Consider the following 21,547-nt stretch of genomic DNA (forward strand, 5'->3'; position numbering starts at 1 on the left):
AGCCACATCCCCAGCGCTTTTTATATTTTATTTAGAGCCAGGGTGCTAAGGGCCTCACTGAGGCTAGCTTTGAACTTACAGTCCTCCTGTCTCAGCCTTCCAAGTTGCTGGGATTATACGAGTGTGCCACTGCTCAGGGCTGGGTTTATATTTAGGATTTCCCTGATCTAAGCTTCTGGTTCATCTCTAGAAATAATACAATTTTTACAGAAATAATAACCATCTCCAAATAAAAGTGCTGTTTTGCTTTTCAATTTTCATGCTAAGTAGTCCAACCTAGTAATAAAATAGTTCGTTTTATCTCAATTCCCCATATTATTTTTTATATGAAAAATTTCTCTACACATTTTATATAGGAGGATAAAATACTTGGTTTCTTTTCAGGAAGCAATGTGTTTTCACCTTAAGAGTAGGCGTTATAAGACAAACTATTTTCCTTTTATCTAAAGTACTAAGAAATTCAAATACAAGTTATACTTCAGCCACTTTTACTGTGTTGACCAATACAGGTTACGTATGTAAGCTTCCTTCTTTTTTTATTCCCAACACTATTTTCTTATTTTATTCATATTTCCTTAAGTTTGTTTTGGAAGCCACCTCAAATCCTTAAATAGGTTATAAACAAATTAACTACTGTTAAAAGATAAATAAAGCAGCTGAATTTAAACAAGTTTACTTAAGCAAAAAAGAAAAAGTTTGAGAATCAGGTAGCATCCAAGACCAATGAGGCTTCAGAATGCTCTATCCCACCACAGGGGACAGGTTATATTTATAACCAGAAAGAGAAATGATACACAGAAACAATCTGATTGGCTGCAAATTGGCACCTTTCAGCCTGTGACTGACTGGAAGTTCAACAGCTGTGATTGGTCAAGACTCAGTTGCTTCATTACAAGTGTAAAGGCTTAGATGGGGTTGGAGTTTGTTTACAACCCAAGTCAGGGTAGAGTTCCACTATGTACAGAGGCTGCTTTAAGTTATACTTATGTTGAAGTACAGAGGCTGATTTAGGCCACACTTGTTTTGGTCCAACAGTACTTTATTGTTGACTGAATATCTTTCCATGCACCATCTCATTTGATGGTCAGAACAGTCTCAGAGTCGGGGGAATTGAGCCTCCTGGGAGTTGGGTTCAATTCCAGGTCTTCTGTCTCTAAAGGTGGTAGTCATTTCAGCCTTTCTTGATTCCACTTTTATCACAGCTGGGAGAGTTGTAAGTGGCACGTGACTTGCTGGGGTAGTTCTTGTTCTGATGAGAAATAATCATTAACGTAAGAAACATATTGTTTGAGTAGTTTTCTTCTTGATGTGAAACATCCCATGCTTGTGTCTCCTTCTTAGGTTTTACAACAATAGAAGAGCACATGAAAGAGGGCTCTTCATCAGGCATTCTTGATTAAGCTATGAAAATGGAATCAAAGCTTATTTTCCCCGTTCGTATGGTAAGTAACTACTAATTTGAGTAACAGTTGGCTTTTCCCTGTTCATGATTTTCTTACAATATTTAACAAAGAAATAGAAACGCTTCTTGTGCAAAGATGGCATGACATGAATAATATCCAGATTTGTCTTCAGAATGTTATGTTAAAAAACACAGATAGATACTCAATTTTTTATATTCAATGGTGGGTTTTATAAATCCTAGTTGAATGTGTTTTTTATCTGGTTTAGAATTTGAATCATTTGACATACCTATAAGTTTTGATCATTAAAATAATATAACTCTTCTGCACATTTTTTCCACACTCAAAATTCCTTAGCGAGTAGCATTTTGTGCAGAACATTGACATGTGGGCTCTGAAAAGTCATGGCCACATACAAGGAAGATTTAGAAATGGCCAGATTGCTGTGCAATGGCATTTCTCTTCTTCCCAGATGCCCTAGCTTGGAGCATCCGCCCCTCTTGGCCTGAGCACTGACTTTCTTTAATTGGAAAAACTTATTATCGCTCCGTAAGTGATTAGAACTAGAATCATCCCAAGTGAGTGAAATCTGCTTTTGAAGAAAGGGCTGCATTATTGAGGTTTTTCCCCAGGGTATTGTACTGAGAGGACTTGAAATGATTTGAAATAGACAGTTTACTTTCTTTTGTCTACCCTTAAAATCATTTGTTATTTTTGCTCTTTATTGTATTTCATTTTTTTATATGTGTATGTGTTCCAATGCATTTTTAAAAGAGTAACTCTTCATACGTATCTGTGAATATTGTAAAATTTCATTTATTCCAATGAATTGGGGGGGACAGCATTTCTGAATTTGTTGGAAGGCTGAATTATAGATAACTTTTAAACAAATGTGGCTTTTATTACCTTTAACTACATAGAGTAACTTCAACAAAGCATTACAAAACAGAAGTCCTTAAGGAGACCTGTTATAATAAATCATATGAACATTTTGTTATTAGCATATAGATTGGATGTATGTAGAAGCTTGTAAAGTGCCCGAGGTTCCTTGAAAATTGTTTATTCTGCGTCTAAAAAGTGTACATAAGACTGAAAATAAATGTTTAAAATACCATATATTATCCATTTATAAATAAAGTATTTGCAAAGTAAAGGTAAACATCAGCCCAGTTCATGAACAAATTATCAGAAGACTTTAAATTTGTCAGAGCTCCAAATTAATGAGATATTACCAAGTGTGCATAAATAACTTGAAGAATAAAAATTGCTGATCCTTTTCTCATATGGGTATTTGTGCTAATGAATCAGGATCCTATTTACACTATTAGTCCCCGAAGTAATTGCTTATTTGAAGAAGTTCTGTCTTATGGGTTTTCAGTTAATTAAATCCATTTGCATTTTATGCACACATTTCAAATTCTCAAGTCCTAGTTTTCATAAGCCACATTCAAATATATTCATGTAATAATACCTCTCATTAAGGTACTAGTCTTTCATTTTTAAAGGAAATTTCAGAATAGCTATATGCATTAAACACTTAATGAAATCCTATCAGTATTTTAGAAAAGTCAACCCATTAAAGTTATGTTTTTAGTTTAACTTTTCTATTTGGGGAGGTGATTACTATGCTGAGCATACCTTCAATTTCTAATGTTTCATTTAGTCTAATTTATTCAATGAATTTTTTTTTGCTCTGATTCTGCATGTCAGGTTTTAACTTCTAATAATTCCTTTAGAATTACAAGCACTTATAATTTTTTTAAGGTATGCACACTTTAACTGATAGATCTTGCCTACCCAATCGAGAGATCACAAAAAAAAATGGAGAAATTTTTTTCTAATTCTCATTCTAAGGAATAGAGAATAATAATTCACAAAGTTAAAGATATTTTAAAGGGTATAGTTTCTAAATACTTGGCTGAGAATTTGTGGATGAAAGTGTATATGTGATAAAAATTGAAAATGTCATCATTAGATTCAAACTATGAAAATATTTCAGTCTGACCTAACTTGTAAGCTTGAAAAATATCTGAAGGTAGCAATATGGAAGAACAGAGGGACAAGCAACAAACCAGGGAGCAACCAATAAACTACATGGCCTGTGCAGTGGACCCAGGGATGTTAATTCAAAGTGCATGGGAAGTCCAGGCACTGGGCAAGGCACAGGGTACAATTTAGGAAAGATTTAAAGTCCAGTTTTGATTTCATGCCTAACTAAACTATAAGTAGTTATTGGGTGTCAATCTAGTTCAGAGTTTATTTAGGTGTACTGGATAATGTATCTAGTATATTCCTCCTTGCAAGGCAGAGAGGAAAAAGCAGAATCTGGATATATTTAGGTGCAAACTCCAGCCTAACATTGCGTCTGAATCAATAAAGGTTGTAGTAGCCATATGGAAAAAGAAGAAAGAAGTGATCCCCTAAAATCAGAAAAGTATGAATGTTACACTGTTCTTTGCAGTATGGACAATCTATTCTTATAAATCTACTTTTATCATGTTAACATAGGATTATACTATAGGCATGAAAAGAAAAATAATTTTTGATACCCTGAAAAACTCACATCTTAAAAGAAAATAAATTTTATTCAATTAGATCTTATTGATTCATTTAAGCAATGATCTATGTAAAGGGTAATACCAGTAGTCTCCTAAGAAGATATAATTTTATTTGTTGCTGGAATTGCCCTAAGGAAGCCTTTCTTCTCATTTAGAGAAAGTAGGGATAAAGCACTTGTATTACCATTTGTATAAATTTTTAATACTGAATAAAATATTAGTGTTTAGCTTAATATTGATTCTTAGCATAATATTCCTCCATAATGGCATGCTAATTGGTTAGAATTAAATCAGACAGATTCAAGAACCCTGAGAATAGACCATCTAACACTTGTAATTTTTTTTCATTAGTTTCCAGAATTCCAATTAAAATGGAATTAATCTGTTGAATAAAAGACCATGCATAGTACAATAAAATTTCTGTGCATTATGTCATATGCACCTCCTTCCCTCCCACTGCTTCATCCTGTTGATGAGATACAGGAGTGGAGGGAGATAGGAAGGGGGAAAGGATAAACATGAAATTCACATATGAATGTTGAACACAGTATAACAGTGTTCAGGAGTGAGGCAGTCTATATGCATTGAGCCCTGAGACCTAAGGTATTTTACTTAAACTCCTTGGAGCCACAGTTTCCTCATCAGTAATATTAGTGTTGACCTCCTAAAGTTGCTGAGGAAATAAAGCAGAAGTTTTTAACAGTAGAGTTTCAGATAATTTTGTCCCCCAGAGATACAGAGTAATGGCTGTCACAATCAAAGAAGGTGGATATGCTACTGGCATCAGTGAACAGAGGCTGCTAAGCATCCTTAGCACCTCTCCACAAAGAGTCATCAGACCCAAAAGATCAAAAGTGTACGGGTTGGGAATCCCTAAAGTCAAGTCAAGTCTATGTAATGAACACAGGGCCTGAAACACAGTAAACCTGCAACAAATTAATATTTACAATGGCATTGTTGTTGTTATGCATTTGAGAAGAAATACTGAATCAACAATAAAAGTTCTGTGCATTATGTCATACGCACCTCCTTCCATTCCATTGCCAATCACCTATCTAGTCCTAGTACTGAGTGCTATATAAACAATTTAGTAAACCCTCCCAGTAGTTAGTCATGCCTGTCTGCCAACTCATCTGCTCAGGTAGACAATTTTTAGGTGCCTTTATGAGAACACTGACCCATTTAATGCTTAACTAGAATAGCAGTCCAAAGACAAGATGTACTAAAGTTCATGGGCCACCATTTAATTTGTATCTTTGCAGAAATTAGAAGAAAATAGGAAAAGTCAAACAAAAAGTAACTTACATTACCAGGTGACTGTTACTTTTTAACTTCTTCTGTTAATAATGCATCAGGAGTCTCCTGCTGATGATCATGTTTTTGTTTTATAAAATAAACTGATGTTTTGACAAATGGATAGGAAATATGGTCTTTTGATTAATATGAGATCCTGATTAACTGGTTATATGGTACATGAATACTGTCAATTTCAAAACAAGTTGAATACAACAAAAGGGTTTTGACTTAATGTTAAGACTATGTTAAGGGGAGAAAATTCTTGCTTAAGTGTTTTGAAATCAAAAGACCTGAGTTTGCATTTTCAGCTTTATAAACTTTAAGCTATGTGACCTTGTTACCTAACTTCTCTGAGCTCACTTTCCTCATCTGTTTAATGAGCATTGGATTACCTCATTGGGTTGTTGAGACAATTAAATGACACATAAAATATTTGGCATACGTTATCAGTAAGTAAATGGTAGCAGTTATTATTTTCGTCATTATTATTTCTTTGACTCAAAAGTAATTCTTCTCAGGACTTTGAGTTTATTATCATGGCCTTCTTTTCTCATTGTAAACTATGATGCTTAGGTACTTCTTATTAACAGAAGAAGCTCAAATTATATCCATTACCTCAAGAAACAAAAATCTTAGACTCAATTCAATAAAATTGATTTATGAAGAAAAAAAAGAAAACTTACATATTAAACATAGAATTTCCCACTGAGAATTTTTTTAAGGAAATGGTAGATTTTCAAAATTAAAGAATAAATGATGTACACATCTTTCTGGTGTATTTTAATATAGGCAATAATCCCCTTTTTAATTAGCCACCTAATTATAACTCAATAGAAATTTCCCTGGGTAATTGTAGTAACCTACTTCAGAGAGGGAAGTGGCACCAAGCGGGCACTCCTGCTGTGCATTTTGACACGTTTTTAGCTTCAATTTGTTCTAAATCTAAACAGACTGGGAGAGATGGGAGAAGGTTCTGGTTTATAACCTAATCATTACAATTGCCAGGAAGGTTGAGTATAAGGCTGAACTCACCTTTCATCTGTTTTTATTTTTCTATTTTCTTTGCTCCCTAGAAAAGACTCAACATTTTTATGTGCACCCATCATTCATGTGTTTTAAATTTGAAAATAAAAATATAATGAACCCAAGTTATATCTCCCTTCATTGTTTTTGGTAGTTGTTTTGGTACCAGGAATTGAACCCAGGGTAGCTCATCCACTGAGCCACAACTCCAAGCCCTTTTTATTTTTTATTTTGAAACAGGGTCTTAGGGCCTCACTATGTTGCTGAGGCTGGCTTTGAACTTGTGATCCTCCTGCCTCAACTTCCCAAACTGCTGGGATAACAGGCCGTACAATATCTGGCCCTTTATTATTGTCGATGGTCTGCTTCCTAACTGCTTAGGTTCCCCCAATTTCCAACTCCTGAGAAGCCAAAGACAGACAAGTACCTAAGAATAGCAACCTACCACTATAATAGGCACTTATTGAATTCCACAACCCGGATAGCAGGAAGGAAGGAAATTTTTAATTTTGGATCTTCTCCAACCTTAATCTTTAAAAAGAAAAAAAAACATAAAGCTCATAAACCTTAATTTAAAATGTCTTCAAACTTACCATTTGGCACTGTGAAAATGAGTTGATTCTTACCTTTGTATAGTTATAGCTTTGATGTGTTTGCAACCAATTTTGAACTCTTATTCTGTCATTAATTTCTGAATCATATTTATTAAGCTTTTACAGAGGTGAGTTGAACTATTAATTTAACTAATTTAATTGATTTATTTGTTTCCACGTTTAACTCGACAGTCTATTTTCAATTAGTATAATTCAGATATTTGGCTCTTTGACTTTTAACCTTCTTTTGGCTCCCTTTTTCAAACAGTCAACCAGCCATGACCCTGATAAACATTTTTTTCTGGCTAACCTCCCTCCCTGATTCTGTTTCATTCCAACCACTCTGGATTCCTCGGTCTCTTGCCTGCCTCAGAGCCTTTGCATCACTATTTCCTATCTGGGGCACTCTTCCCCAGAAATCCTGACTAGCTCTTTTATCTTCTATTCTTTGTTCAAGTATCACCTTCTCAATAAAACCTTTACTGACTGTTTTCCCAAACAGGCACCCGCTTCCCACACTTCCTTCCCTTTCTTATTTATTTCTCTACACAATACTTTGACCTTCTGATAAATTATATAGCTTATTTATACTCAGTCTATCCTCTTCCCTTAGAACATGAGCTGCATCAGGACAGCAATTTTTGTTGGTTTTGACTGGTGTGTGCCACACAGCTGCTCCATTGCCTGGTACCTCCTTAATAGATAATATTTAAATTGAATTGAAGTAAATTGCACTCATGTTGGCCTCAGTTCTTTTCCCTCAGAACTTTCATTTGCCTTCTATTGGTTGTCTATTCTGGTGTTTTGCTTTTATTACAGTTCTGTTAGGCAAATTTATCCACCCTATCCCCAGCTGGATTTACAAAAGGGAGCAGTTTTGCTATGCTTCCTTGGACCACTGATAAGCTATACCTGGGATAAGTTTGCATCGTAGCCATATTCCTCTCCCCACAGTTTTTCCTATTAAATAAGGACACTACTGGTGTTAAAATAGTGAATTAATTGGCATAAATTAGATTGCTGATCAAAACACTCCTGGGTGAATCCTGATGCAAAAAAAAAAATACGGGATAGATATGGTAGGCTCCATAAATATTCAAATTAAAGAAAACGTGAGCATTAATTTTCTTTGAACATTTTTCCTAGTACACATGTTCCTAGCATAAATATTAAACCCTTAAACCTGCTTCAGGAAAATACCTACCTCCTCATGACAAGAAAGCCATAAATATAGTTCATGACCAAAGATTAGTCACTGTTTATTGTCACTGGTGACACATGATGCATAGGGGAGATTTGGCAATAATTCAGAACTCTCCAACTGGCCATTTATCATTTCACTGTAGAAGAAGAGGAGGTATTTCTCTATTAATGGCCTCTATAAAAGGAAGTGAGTGGAGAAACGTCTGATGTGTTTTATTATTGGGAGTCAAAGGGACATTAACAATGTTAAAACTGTGCTGAGTGGGTTACAGGTTTTATGCAAGTAGGCCTTCTAAATAGTTAAGTCTCCATTAAAAGGAGAAGGAGAAGAAAGAAAACTATGTCTATATTCCTCATGCCCTGGAATGGGATTTCTAAATGCAAACTGAGAGAAAGAAGTTTGATTTATATCTAAAGTGGTAACATTTGGTGCAGCATGATGGCCTCAGACCCTGGTGATTCATGGACACACTGTTGTCCCAGCATGGAAGGTTTGCACTGGTGGTCAGTTTGATGCAATACTCAGAGACCCAGCATACCCATCCCTCTCCCTCTACACCCCCACCCGCACCACCTCCATCAATTTAACATTACTTCCCCCATCACAATCTGTAATTTAGACTAAAACAAAGTCCAGAAAAACTTCCACCTGATTAAAAAATTCAAACCCATGTTCCCTTGGTAACTACTGTGTCTATGCAAGAAAGACATAAAGCCCTTTGGAAGAAGATTTAAAATAGGATTGGGGATATGAACAGCCAAGAACTTTGTCTTAGAAGTAATGGGAGTTAGCCAGTGAAAAGTTTTTAACATAACCAATAACTTCTGTGATGCTTTGAAGAATTCTGAAGGCACCATTAAAAATTAAATAAAAAGCCTCAGCTCGGTTTTGTGTATGCTTCAATAGGCCAAAAGATATATTTAATGCAGAGGGTGTTGAATCTGAATTAGTACAAATATTATTAATTTAATGTTCATACTGCATTTTATGGTTTCTAAACTGCTTAGCCATAATTTTATACATTTTTCCTCATAGCACCACTGTAAAAATACATCAGCATTTTATTTTTTCCATTTTATAGATGAAGCAACCTTTAATAAGTGATCTATTTCTTTCCTGTGCATATTGGTTAACTGGTAAATGATTAATTTATGTCTACATGAACTTCATCATGCAGAGTATTTATTTTAGTGTGAGTCGGTATTTATTTTACCCGCAAAGCATTACAGTATCCAATTATATATGCATGTTTTAAAGGCAGTAAAGCAGCCACCAGTAGTTAATGAAACATTAAGTCAGAGATTTTAAATCCATAGTAAATTCTGAGTTACGGTATTTAAATCAACCATCCCCAGTTCTCCCCCTCGAGTTCATGTGTATGAGAAATGGCTCTTCTGTAAAATGACCACGTGGCACCTGGGCAGTGACACAGAAAATATGTATTGAGATTTTTCAGAATTTAAAATATTCACCATGAAATAAAGAACCAAAAGGTTTATCATTTCATTTGGTGTGAGTGGAAGAGTAAGCAAGCCTGCTCTGGTAGGTCTGCCTGGGAAAGGCTTGTGCTCATGGGGCTTTCTTCCTAGTTCCTTCTTTTTCTGCCTTCTTTTCTTCCTTTGGTTGTCTTTATCAATGTGTGCATCACAAAATGGTTGTTTGGCTGCTGACAGGGAGAAGTATACATAGCCACATAGAAGAGACATCTTTAGGTTTAATAAAAAGAGCAACAGCCGTTGGAATTCTTTCTCCATACTGCACTATACTGAGCTGTAAGAAAAATGGCTACTCCCAATGTGTGTGGTCCTTAGAGTCCAAGATCTTAAAATGCTCCCTAAACAATGACTCCGCTCACATCCCTCTCCTCTTGTTCTGCTTTAATTCTACAATTTAGGGGGGGGGACACACCCAAAAGTCCCATCACTTTATTCTGCCAAATGTTTTAGTTTAATTAGAAATGTACTTTTTAATGATAATTTATAATTTATAATTCTCCTTCATTTACAGATCTCAAAACCTTGAATTTAGCCAATAAATTTAAGATTTCCAAAAGTTCACTGGAAGGAGTCCCTGTCCTAATTTCACATGCAGAAGTCTTTCATAAAGTCTAAATATTGATATGTTAGCTGTCACAGGCAGATGATTTAAAACACATTGTGTGTGTGTTGGATACTTAAGCACTTCCAGAATCCAGAAATAGTCTTTCATGTTTAAAAATGTATTTTTGAAACCAGGAAGTACTTACAAGTGCAGGAGATGCTCTGATATAAATTTAATAAAAGTAATTGTATTATTAAAAATTTTGTACATACTGAAATATTAAATCCATTACTTTATTTTTTTAATACTTTTGGTACTGGGAATTGAACCCAGATGTGCTTTGCCACTAAGCTACATCCCCAGTTCTTTTAATTTTTTATTTTGAGACATGCACGGTCTCACTAAATTACTTATACTGGTCTCAAAATTGCAATCCTCCTGTCTCAGCCTCCCAAGTTGCTAAGGTTACAGGTGTGTACCATCACACCCAGCCAAATCCATTACTTTAAACGTACCAATAAGATGATAATTTATGAGGTAATATTTTTAAATTTGTGCGATCTGCTATCAGATCTCTTTTACAGCATATATTTAATCAGAGCATAGAAAGTTTTTAAATTTTTTTTAAAAGGCATTACTACAGAAGAATGCCACTGAAATATTCTCCTTAGGCTTCTTGCTTAGAGATTAGTTATAACAGGAACTAGAGGAGTCAGTACTCTAATGTGCAGTTTCCTAATTCAGAATTAGATGTATTTGACCCTTGGGTGGGCTTTCTAGATTTTTTTTATACAATGGAGACTTTTATTATATATATACATTTATGTGTGTGAGTGTATGTGTGAACATATAAATAGATAGATACATACATACATACATATATATATAGTCTAAAAAGATATAGATAATATATGTAAATAATGTCAATAAATATATAATATATAGAAATTTCAGTTATTTTACTTCTGTTATAAAATACATATATGTATAATTAAAATAAATATTTCAAAAATATATTTAATATTTAATACTCTATACTTAACATGAATTATAGAAATTCCTTTTTTAAAAAAATCCTTCAAACTAACAAAGTAGCCAAATGAAAAGCTGATATAGCTTTCCTAGTGCAACATAGTTCTAATATCTATTACACCTAGGCTTTCCCTAACTTGAGACTCTTCCAACAGCATTTACTATTCCCACTTACATTTATATGGCCCATATTGCATATATCATTTTCCCTTAAGAACTCTGTGTTCTTACCTGGCTTTACAGGAAAACTGTGAATTTGAATCACTTCCTCATGCAATGATAAACTGAGTAGGCAGAGGATCAGACAAGATTCCCGTTTGCTTTCTTATTTTCCACCATCCTCTCATAGAACATGAGATACAAGTGAGCATTTCATTATTGGAAATGTTGAACTGGGCTTGAATCCCAAGTTCTCAGTTTCGTAATCCCAGAACCCATTATTATGGCATTTTTGTTTTCATTGATTATCATCTTTGTATATAATTCCATTAGCTTCTGCCAAAAAAAAAAATTTCAAAGAAGAGATTCTTATATGGAAAAACTGAAAAAAAATAATGCTAAGTAAAAACACTGTTCTCTTTGAAACAGAGTGAATTTATGTATAATCGGGCATTCATAATTTTTCTGAACAGCCCATGGAGAATGTTACTGGAACTCAGTCTTGCTTCCAGATAGTCAGCACAGCATTTACACAATTATTACCAAGCATTTCCTTGCAAGATGATAAGTAATATTTCAGTTTAGTATTTCAGCATTTAGTCTGTATGTAATTCTAAAACTCTGGTGAATAAAAATTCTTGTCCATAAAACATTGGTTTATTCAATAGTAGAAGTAGAGAAAAGGGAAATTCAAAAGGGAAACAAGGTCAGTATCTTTCCAGCATTTGGTAGATAAGAAGATCCTGGCCAACCCCACAAATCTCTGGACCTTATAGCAAATGTGTCCCTGGAGAGAGAAGAATGCATTAGGCTGTCAAAGCCTTAAAACATCAGCCATTTACACCTTCCAACTCATTCTCCCAGTTCTGAACCTAGATTTACTTGGTCACAAATTCATTGATTACAGTTTATTTCCCATATACTTATATTTGTATTCTGGACCTATAGGGGGAAATACAACAATTAGACAATATAGCTCATTAGTTGGAAGGACATATTTTTATGGTAAATTAATATAGCAGCACTCTGTTATAAATAAGCATTTTAATTAATGTGGATGTTATCATATAAGTAAGATCATTTTAAGATCATACAACTGTCAACCATATATACAGAAGAGGAAATTTTACTTCTGGAACATGAAAACAGAGAGTCATTTCTCATTTGTTTTGCTTAAAAAATATAGTCATCCCCATCCATGCTCTCTTTTGTTGTTGTTGTTCTAATTAGTTAGACATGACAGCAGAATGTATTTCAACTCATTATACACAAATGGAGCACAACTTTTCTTTTCTCTGGTTGTACATGACGTAGAGTCACACCACGTGTGCAGTCATACATAGACCTAGGGTAATGATGTTCATCTCATTCCACCATTTTCCTACCCCCATCCCTCTTCCCCTACCCTCCCTCCCCTTCAAAGTTCCTCCATTCTTCCCCGCTCCACACACACATACCCATTATGGATCAGCATCCACTTATCAGAAAGAACATTCAGGTTTTGGGTTTGGGGGATTGGCTTACTTCACTTAGCATGTTATTCTCCAACTTTATCCATTTACCGGCAAATGCCATAATTTTATTGTTCTTTAAGGTTGAATAATATTTCATTATGTATAAATACCATAGTTTAGTTATCCATTCATCTATTGAAGGGCATCTAGGTTGGTTCCACAGTTTAGCTCATTCTTGCTATCTTAATGCCTTCCGCATCCAAAGAGAAGTAATGTTTGTAAGAGAATACAGTTTGGTCTAACAGCCCTCAGAGAAATAGTTTTTTTCTGCAGGTGCACCAAGCCAGTAAAATAATTAGAAGTGAGATTGAATCTCAGGTCTGACAGATGACCTTTCAACCACACTTATGTCTTTACTTGGAACCCTCTACTAGGAACACAGGCTCTGACTGGGATAATCAGGTGCTTTTGCTGCTACAAAATAAACACTGATTCTAATGGCTACTTCTAAGCAAATCTAAACCCAAATCTCATGCCCAGGAATGGATATCTACAAGCTGATATGCTATTCTGACATATAGAAAAACTGTGTCTGGTGGTTTAGTTATGCTGTGTATACATTTTTTGGAGTCTGGTTTTTAAAATTAATGGCAATACCAAGGCCACTTTTTCATAGTGAATATTAATAATCTACTGTATATTTTTTATCTTAGAATTTGAAAATCCAAGATTTAAAAAATAGTCATTCTATCAAACAGTTTCATAATTTTCTTTTGTATTTACTCCTGGCTCTTTATTTGGCCTGGGAATATAATTAGTTTATTATAATATAAGTGAGCCCAGTTTACTTATTACACTTTGTTAATTGAACTACAGTCTTAATTGTTTCTAATTAATAAGTTGTAATATAAATAATATATGTTTATATTAGGTTACCTACAACTAAAGAGAATGGTCTTAAACCTATTTAATTGGAGATATTGGGAGGGGGTGAGAACACCCCTGATTGTAAGCCTAGTGATGCACAGGTGAAGTAGTTTGGATTTAAACCATGCACATTCCGTATTAGAAATATTATATTTCATGTTGTGGAAGTATAAAGTTCTAGAGATTACTTTTTCATTTAAAAGAAAAATAAGCATCAAATGACAATTGTTAGGTCATTTTGATTTAATAGGTCATCCTTCACATGTTCAAGGAAATTATTTTACCTAAACCAATCGAAACCTTTTTTTTTTTAAGAAAAGATCATCATTATAGATTAAAATTGTAACATCCGAAACTTGTTCCGGTGCTTAGCAACTCTCTTTACTCTGCAGAAATTCTTTCTAATATATAAATCAAGTCCATCCCCTCATTTCCCACATCTTCTGCAAATCATGTAATACTAGATTATTTTATTTTTATTTCTTGACCTTTTAATGTTTTGTTTGAATCTATGTGCTTTATACATTCTCCCAGGCCTCCAAGTTTCCTCCAGTCTAGAATTTCTCAGTGTACCCTCTGCATTGATGACAGCATCATCATCAGTTGTCAGTGCTGCTTATTTTGAGTATAAAAACCAAAGGGTGAAGACCCAGGGTATGTCTCCATGGTAGAGCGTTTGCCTGGCTTGTGGGAGGCCCTGGTTTCATATCTAGCACCAACAAAACAAACCAAAACAAAAAAATAACCGAAGAGCATTGCCTTCCTCATTAGGGCTTTTTTATGATAGAATCCTCAAACAACTTTTTCAAAATTCCTTTAGAAACAAAGTATTCATTAAAACCAAAAGGAAAAAGAGAGAGAGAGAGAGAGAGAGAGCTGTCTCAGGGAAGGCTCAGATAAGTTTATGCTGAAATTGTAAAGAGGGTAAGCAGTCTCCTGTCTTGGATGCTGTTTTGAATGGAGTCAGGAAAATAAACTAAATGTCCTCTTGATGATCCCCCAGATATGCAATTTTGTGATAATCTCAGTTTCTGGCATCTTGTTTCCACCAAACACCAAAATCTAATCTACTCCAAAATATGAGAGTGTTTAACACATGGAAACCTTTTAATGGAGGAAGATTCTGCTTGTTTTCTCGGAAGTGATTCTCTGAACAACTGCTTACATTTATTTTGAGGACAGCCCATTTGAAACATTAAATGCAAAGAAATTCATAAAAGAAAAATTAGCAGATGTATTATACAAGAATACACAATCTCTCCTTGAATTCCTGGACTTCTGCCTTCATCGCTCTGCATTAGAAAGAGGCATACTTAAAAGGATTCATGAGCTCTGATTTTTAGACATAAAATCATTCTTGCTTTCTACACTGGAATTGTTTCTATCTAAGTGGGAAAGCTTCATTAACATCAGTGGACATTTTACATCTTAATGAGGTTACCTTCCGAGAACGGTTGCCATAGAGCAAATTGCATCTGACAAGGCTGGCTGGCAAAGATTAGCAGTAGTTAGATTAAGCAGTCCTTTGAGTTTGCTGTTTAATCCACCAGTACTGGTTTTGTGCATTAAGCCGATGATGATACTTAGGAGCACAACACTTAAGTTATTAGTTTTCAGTACTTTTGACTAGCTATTTTTGAATCAATGCAAAACTTCATAAATAATTTCTAAGAATATAAAATGAATAATGAAAACCTTATGATTCAGATTGATGATCTGCTTGACTAGATTCAAGTGCTAATATTATTATTGTTATTATTAGTAGGTATATCATTACTACTAGTGAGGATGGGTTTTAATAGCATTCTATAAAACTAGCTTACACTAAGCTAATTGCTAGAAAAGCTTGACATGTATTATTTTTATTGAATCATCATAACAGTTCTCTGAAGTTTAACCAAAATAAAAACGATGAGTTATGCATATATTCTGGCATGCTTTTTTCTGATATTGACTTTGACTGTCATGAATATTTTCACAATGAGTTGTTCAGTGTTCAGTTGATTATTTTTTGTTGTTGTTTAGTCCAACTGCACTTTGGATGATATAGAATAAACATAGAAAACCATAGCATTAATCTTGGACTGTAAAAGCCCTATTTGTATTGTGTCACAAATATAAATGTAAAGCAAGCAGAAAAAGTGCTATGTAAGCTCTTTTCTGAACTTGGTATTGTTAGAAAATATTTAACTCTTATGTTGTTTGGTGACTTTCCTGTTCTGTGTAGTACAAGTGCAAAAAGAATTGTTCTAAGGTCAAAAATTATTCTGAAGTTTCATAGTGAACTAGTTTTGTCAAAAATGTATTAGTCTGACAAGTAAATGGGCAGCATTGAACTTAATGGAATTATCAAGAATTAATATTCAATACAGACACAAATTATATCAGTCAGCATATATTTGACATAAGGTACTAAAAAGAGAAAGGACATGATAACGTTAATATATCTGTATCTTAAATAAATACATGACTTATGGGTGGAATAGTGAATCTATATCCTCAAAGAAGATAGGATTTGTTTATGTTAAATATAAGCTGTGCCTACCACTCAGGTGGACCTACCACTACCTGAGCCCCAATGTGTTCAAAATTAGGAAGTGTTTTTATATAATAAGCATAATCATAATAGACAGCCTGTGTGTTTGTGAGTGTGTGTGTGTGTGTGTGTGTGTGAAAGAGAGAGAGAAAGAACAGAGAGAGAGAGACAGCACTAAGAAAAATGTTGATATTGACTACTGCAGGCAAACCATCACTGATCATTCTGATATTCTGCTAAGTGAGAGACAACATTAAATGATCCATAGTACTGGAAGATCCCTCAGCCAAGTTTGTAGACTACACTGGAAACTCAATCTTCATGTGATGGTTTTACCCAGTTGGTCTGGTATATATCAATCAAGCAGTTGTTCCATTTTGTTAGTTCTTTCCTACCTGACATCAAAACTGAGGTAGGTTGGATGGAAGTCTTGTAACCCTCCAGATGTTCCCTTTGGGATGGGGAGCTGTGTTGTAGAGTCTTCTAATTTCCCCAACTCCTAAAAGCATAGCATAAAAGTAAACCCCAAAGCTAAGTCAATACCCTTGGGCAATAAATGGTTAGTAAGTAACTCTAGAACTGAAGACTCTCCAGGTTGAAAGGGACCTCAGAGGTCATGAATAATGATCCTACACACTCTCCTGACATAGGTAGTAATGCTGGCACATCAGAAATGATAGGAATCTCTTGGTCTCCCAAGATAGAAAGTCCTCAAAATGAGGCATAATGTGTTTCTGTAAATTCCACTGACTAGTCCTAGATAGAAGCTTTGGGGCTAATGAGATGTTGGCTTCTTCTATGGTGCACAATAAGCTCCTTTCCAGTGCTTCCTCACTGCCTCTGTCTTCCTTCCTTCAACATATTAGTTGCTTTCCTCCAAACACTGTTTTTCTTGATGTTTGGAAAACCCAGGGAATAGTCTGACAAGCACAAGATAAAACACAGTTAGCAATAGCCTCATTTCAACATCTTTATCTCAACACTGAAGTTGTTTTTGTGGCAACTATATTAAAGTGGCATCTGAAATTCCTGGGCTTCTCAAAATTTCTAATCCAAATCATGGTGGCCCTATTCTATACGTGCATGGTGGGATAATTGTATCTTTCTTTTAGCCTTCATAGTAGACTTCACATTTATTTCCATCATTATTATCTTAATAAATTTTTGTTCATTGATAGGTAGGGCTTGAGAAACTGCCCCCCTCACTGCCCCTTTTGAAAATCAGGTCCACATTTGCCAATCCTTTGCTGGTGTGTACCTCTCCTGCTTCCTGCATTTCCTCAAAGGCAGTCAGCAGTGGCCCAGTAGGTTTCCTTTCAGCAGGGACCACAGTTTATTCATTGCCCCAGCACTATGTCCAGAAACTGAAGAGGCATCCTGCTATTTTTAAGAATCAAAACATTCAAAACTTGATATATATTTTTTTTGATGGCTGTATTCCTAGTTTAAAACTTTGAAATAGGAATCACATATGTCTGGAGACAAAATTTCTTTGTCTACTACATTGGAATTCTGAATTGAACAAAGAAACACCCTTTCATCTGACCACATGCCACGCCCACTCAGCACCCTGCCAAATGATCTTCCTGTGGTTTTAAGGGATATTCTTTGTTTCCAGATAGATTATTTGCATCTCTTCAGAGAAACTTTGAGCTCCGGGTTTCCTGTGGAGACTCAGAGAGAGCTATATTTGAATTGGTTGGTGGAGAGGAAGGAGAGGAAGGAGAGGAAAGTGTGGGCTTTAAACAAAAAGGCAGAACAGGGGTTCAGAGGAGTGGAGGCTTCAGTCCCTGAAAGCCTCCACCCATCTGTTCTCCAAGGACTGGAGTCCCTCTGCTCCCCTATTTTCATACAGAGGCAAGTTCTCTTAGAACCTTATCCCTTTTCCATGAGCACAGCATCATCAGCACCTCTTCCTTATCAGAAACATTAAATGATCAGTGCAAAACTTATCAGCCTCCTTAAGGGAATCTGGGCCAAATTACAGAAGGATGTTGTGGGAACTACTTCTGAGGACACAGGAAGTATTGGTGAGCAAATCTCACATTTAATAAAATCCTGGTAATTAATTGAGATCAGTCATAGAAATACCAACATTGTCTCTTTGCCTCAGGATGACAGTCATTTCTAAGGTATGAAAAATGTGTACCCACATACAGCTCCCACCAGCCACAGCCCTTGAAGGCATATAAAGATGAGACATCCACTTATACTCCCTTTATTCATCTTCTCTTCCCACAGTGATCTGTCATTTCCAGCCCAAACACTCTCTCCTCGACACAGACAAAGAAACTTAAAATATCACAGTGCTTTCTGTTTCTTGGCCATTAATGTTACTGTCGTCTGTATGTGGCAGGTGTATCTTTGGGAGGGAACACTGTGTCCCGTGAACTTAAGAAGGAAGAAAGAAAACAAACAAAATTTTATATGTATCCTAAGATTTTATTTTTTTGTAAATTGGTCTCAGATTATATGAAGATATATAAAATTATTATTTCCTCTTTTCTTCCCTGGACCATTAATCTTCACCTGGATTTTCATAATGCTAATGCATTCCACCTGGGCCTCTGGTCAAGATCCAGCGCCTCCTCAAGAGGACTTCCTTGACCACCTTGTCTGAAACAACCATCCTGCATCACTCCCTTGCCTGCTACCTTGCTTTATTTTTCTTAAAAATAACTATTATTATCTGCAATTAAATGCATGTTGTATGCACTGTATTTCTCCCCACTAGAATATAAACCCTTTAAGAACAAGAACTTCATCTTGTTCGTGCTTTCAGTGCCTGAAACAGTGTTGCTATAGAGAAGTTTCTTCGGTGAATGAAGTAAAAAAATAAATAGTTTAAAGCAGAAACGTGACTGGAAAGGTCACATACTCACAACAGTGGTTTTCTTCATTGTAGTTTCCAACTTTCTCTTACCTCAGAATCATGTGCCCATATGTGTTGGTCAGCTCTTTGTCTCCCTGACCAAAATACACAACAAGAACAAGTTAGAGGAGGAAAGGTTTATTTTGCCTTATGGTTTCAGAGGATTTAGTTCATGGTTGACCAGCTCCATTGCTTTGGGCCTGAAGTGGGGTAGAACGTCGGGGTGGGAGTGTTTTAGCTTAGGGAAGCTTCTCAGTTCATGGCACTTTGGAAGCAGAGATTGAGAAAGGGCCAGGAAGAGAAGGGCTAGGGACATGACATAATGTCCAAGAGCATGCTCCCAGTGACAAACTTCCTCCAATTATGCTCCACCTGCCCACAGTTTCCACTTCCTCCCAAGAGTCCGTTAGATTTATTAAAGGGTCAAATGGATTAACCCACTCATGAGGTTAGAGCTCTTGTGATCCAATCACTTTCCCAAGGACCCACTTCTGAACATTGCTGTATGGGGCCCAAGTCTTTAACACGTGAGCTTTTGGAGAACATTCCAAACCGAAGCCATAACAAACCCCATGGTAGAAATCATTCGTTTTAAAATAGCAGTTAAATTATAATTGGAATTGCTTTGATCATCTAAAATCACTGTTTAGACAACTTAGAAAGATAAAGTTAAAAAGAAATTGTTCATAATCCTATTACCAGAGAAAACTAAGTATTAAGAGTTTTGGTTTTTTTCTTTTTTTTTTTTTTTTTGGTATGTGTAGAATTTTTGCAAACTTTTATCTTTTCAAGGCATTTTCTCTTTCAAATTCTTATGCTGTAGAATTCTTCTAATCTGTTCCCTGAACTTTTAACAATCTGTTTCCATAAATTTGCCATATTCGTCTGATTTTAAGTCACAGTTTTAAAAACTAGGTATTCATTGTTTCTGGAAGATTACTGTTGCTTCTGCATGACCAACCAGTTCCCCCTTAGAAATAGGAGTTCATTTTTTTTTTTTTTGGAGTATCAGTTCCCCTTTCATTTCCTCAAACTTTTAGATGATGAAATTGCCAACAAGACAAGTCAGTGACCTATCAGATGCCTGAGTTTAGCTGAAAATGGATTCCAAGATAGATGGCTAGAAGCTTCCATCAAAGAACATGTATTGCATTTAGTCTTCTGATTTTTTTCATCATTTTGCATATACTATGTGAAGTAAGGTAATGGGAAAGTCCACAAGACTTCCCAATCATTCACTCAATAATTAATTATTAAAGACCTATTTGGGCCACACACTGAGGCCCTTGAGATCCCAAATTGGAAACAGAGCACACTACTCTGGAAAAGCACTCCATTTAATTTTCTTACAAGTATTTATTGAGCATCTTCTACATGCCAGGCACTGTGCTAGGCACACAGCAGGAAGACATCTTCAAGTCAATACTATAGATGGCCTTGGGTTTAAACCTAAATCTACTATCCCATAACTAAAAATGCTGAGTCATTTTCTTTATCTATAAACTGAGGATAATAACACTCACCTAAAGTATTATTAAATGGAGAATATTAAATCATTCAAGAAACTGGTAATACAAAGATAAGCAAAATAAATTATTCTAACATATTTGACATCTAGTAGATTATCAACATAAAAGTTAATTGTTTCCATATCACTTGTTGAATACAAGTAAATATAATACGTGGCAACATGAAAGACTTTGATTCAGATGCTACCCAGCTTACCACTTATGTCCCTATAAATCCATCATAAGTTGAAAATATCACAAGTTGAAAACTCATTTAACAAACACCTAAACTGACAAGCATCATAGCCTTGTGACCCAGTGCACTATAGAGTATGGTTGTTTACCTTCATGGTCACATGGCTGACTGGAAAGGCTTGTTGCCATTACCTAGCAACATGAGAGATTACTGTGCCACATGTCACCAGCTCAAGAAAAAAATTCAAAATTCAAGCTACAGTTTCTATTAAAAGCATATTGCTTCCTCACCATTATAAAATCAGAAAATCAAAGCATCCTAAATTAATCCTTTATAAACTGGAGACTGTCCATACTATGGGTGTGAGTTGTCCTCAACCATCTCTGCTGAATGGTGTTTTATTTGCACACCTACAACTCTTAAAATAGTATCTGTTGAGTCATGACATACTCAATAATTGTTAAATGGGTAAACTAATAATTACTCACTTTTCCACAATATCACTGCAAAGTCATTACATTTTTCTCCCAAAGGCAGAATGTGTACTTCTAGAAACTTCATTTTGTTACCAGTCAGTCCAGCTCTCACTGTTTTACTAGCTTATGCTTAGGGTTTTTTGCTCAATTTGCAATACCATCCAAAGGAGGTTTTATTAGGAATTATGCTTCAGCAGAAGGGAGACAGTGTGGGGGTGAGTTCTCATACTGGCTTCTCAAAGAAGCAGGAATAAAACATATATAGTCTGA

General features: G+C 35.3%; 1 protein-coding gene and 1 long non-coding RNA gene across 9 annotated transcripts in view; one reads left to right on the top strand and one right to left on the bottom strand.

The window, feature by feature from the left end:
• Rhobtb1 (Rho related BTB domain containing 1) overlaps positions 1-21,547 on the top strand; it is a 129,905-nt gene that overhangs the window by 13,017 nt on the left and 95,341 nt on the right. For all 8 annotated transcript variants that reach the window (XM_078041587.1, XM_078041597.1, XM_078041623.1 and 5 more), the window contains one exon: positions 1,342-1,442. The gene's annotated coding sequence lies outside the window, so the exon portion shown is untranslated. The remainder of the gene's footprint in view (positions 1-1,341; positions 1,443-21,547) is intronic.
• Positions 1,019-11,521, bottom strand: LOC144375967 (uncharacterized). Its single transcript, XR_013435919.1, has 2 exons — positions 11,381-11,521; positions 1,019-1,249 (listed from the first exon to the last, which is right to left on the bottom strand). It is a non-coding gene; the product is annotated as an uncharacterized LOC144375967 (long non-coding RNA).

This window comes from Ictidomys tridecemlineatus, chromosome 1, assembly GCF_052094955.1.
Source record: "Ictidomys tridecemlineatus isolate mIctTri1 chromosome 1, mIctTri1.hap1, whole genome shotgun sequence".
In the NCBI taxonomy this organism is placed as follows: Eukaryota; Metazoa; Chordata; class Mammalia; order Rodentia; family Sciuridae; genus Ictidomys; species Ictidomys tridecemlineatus.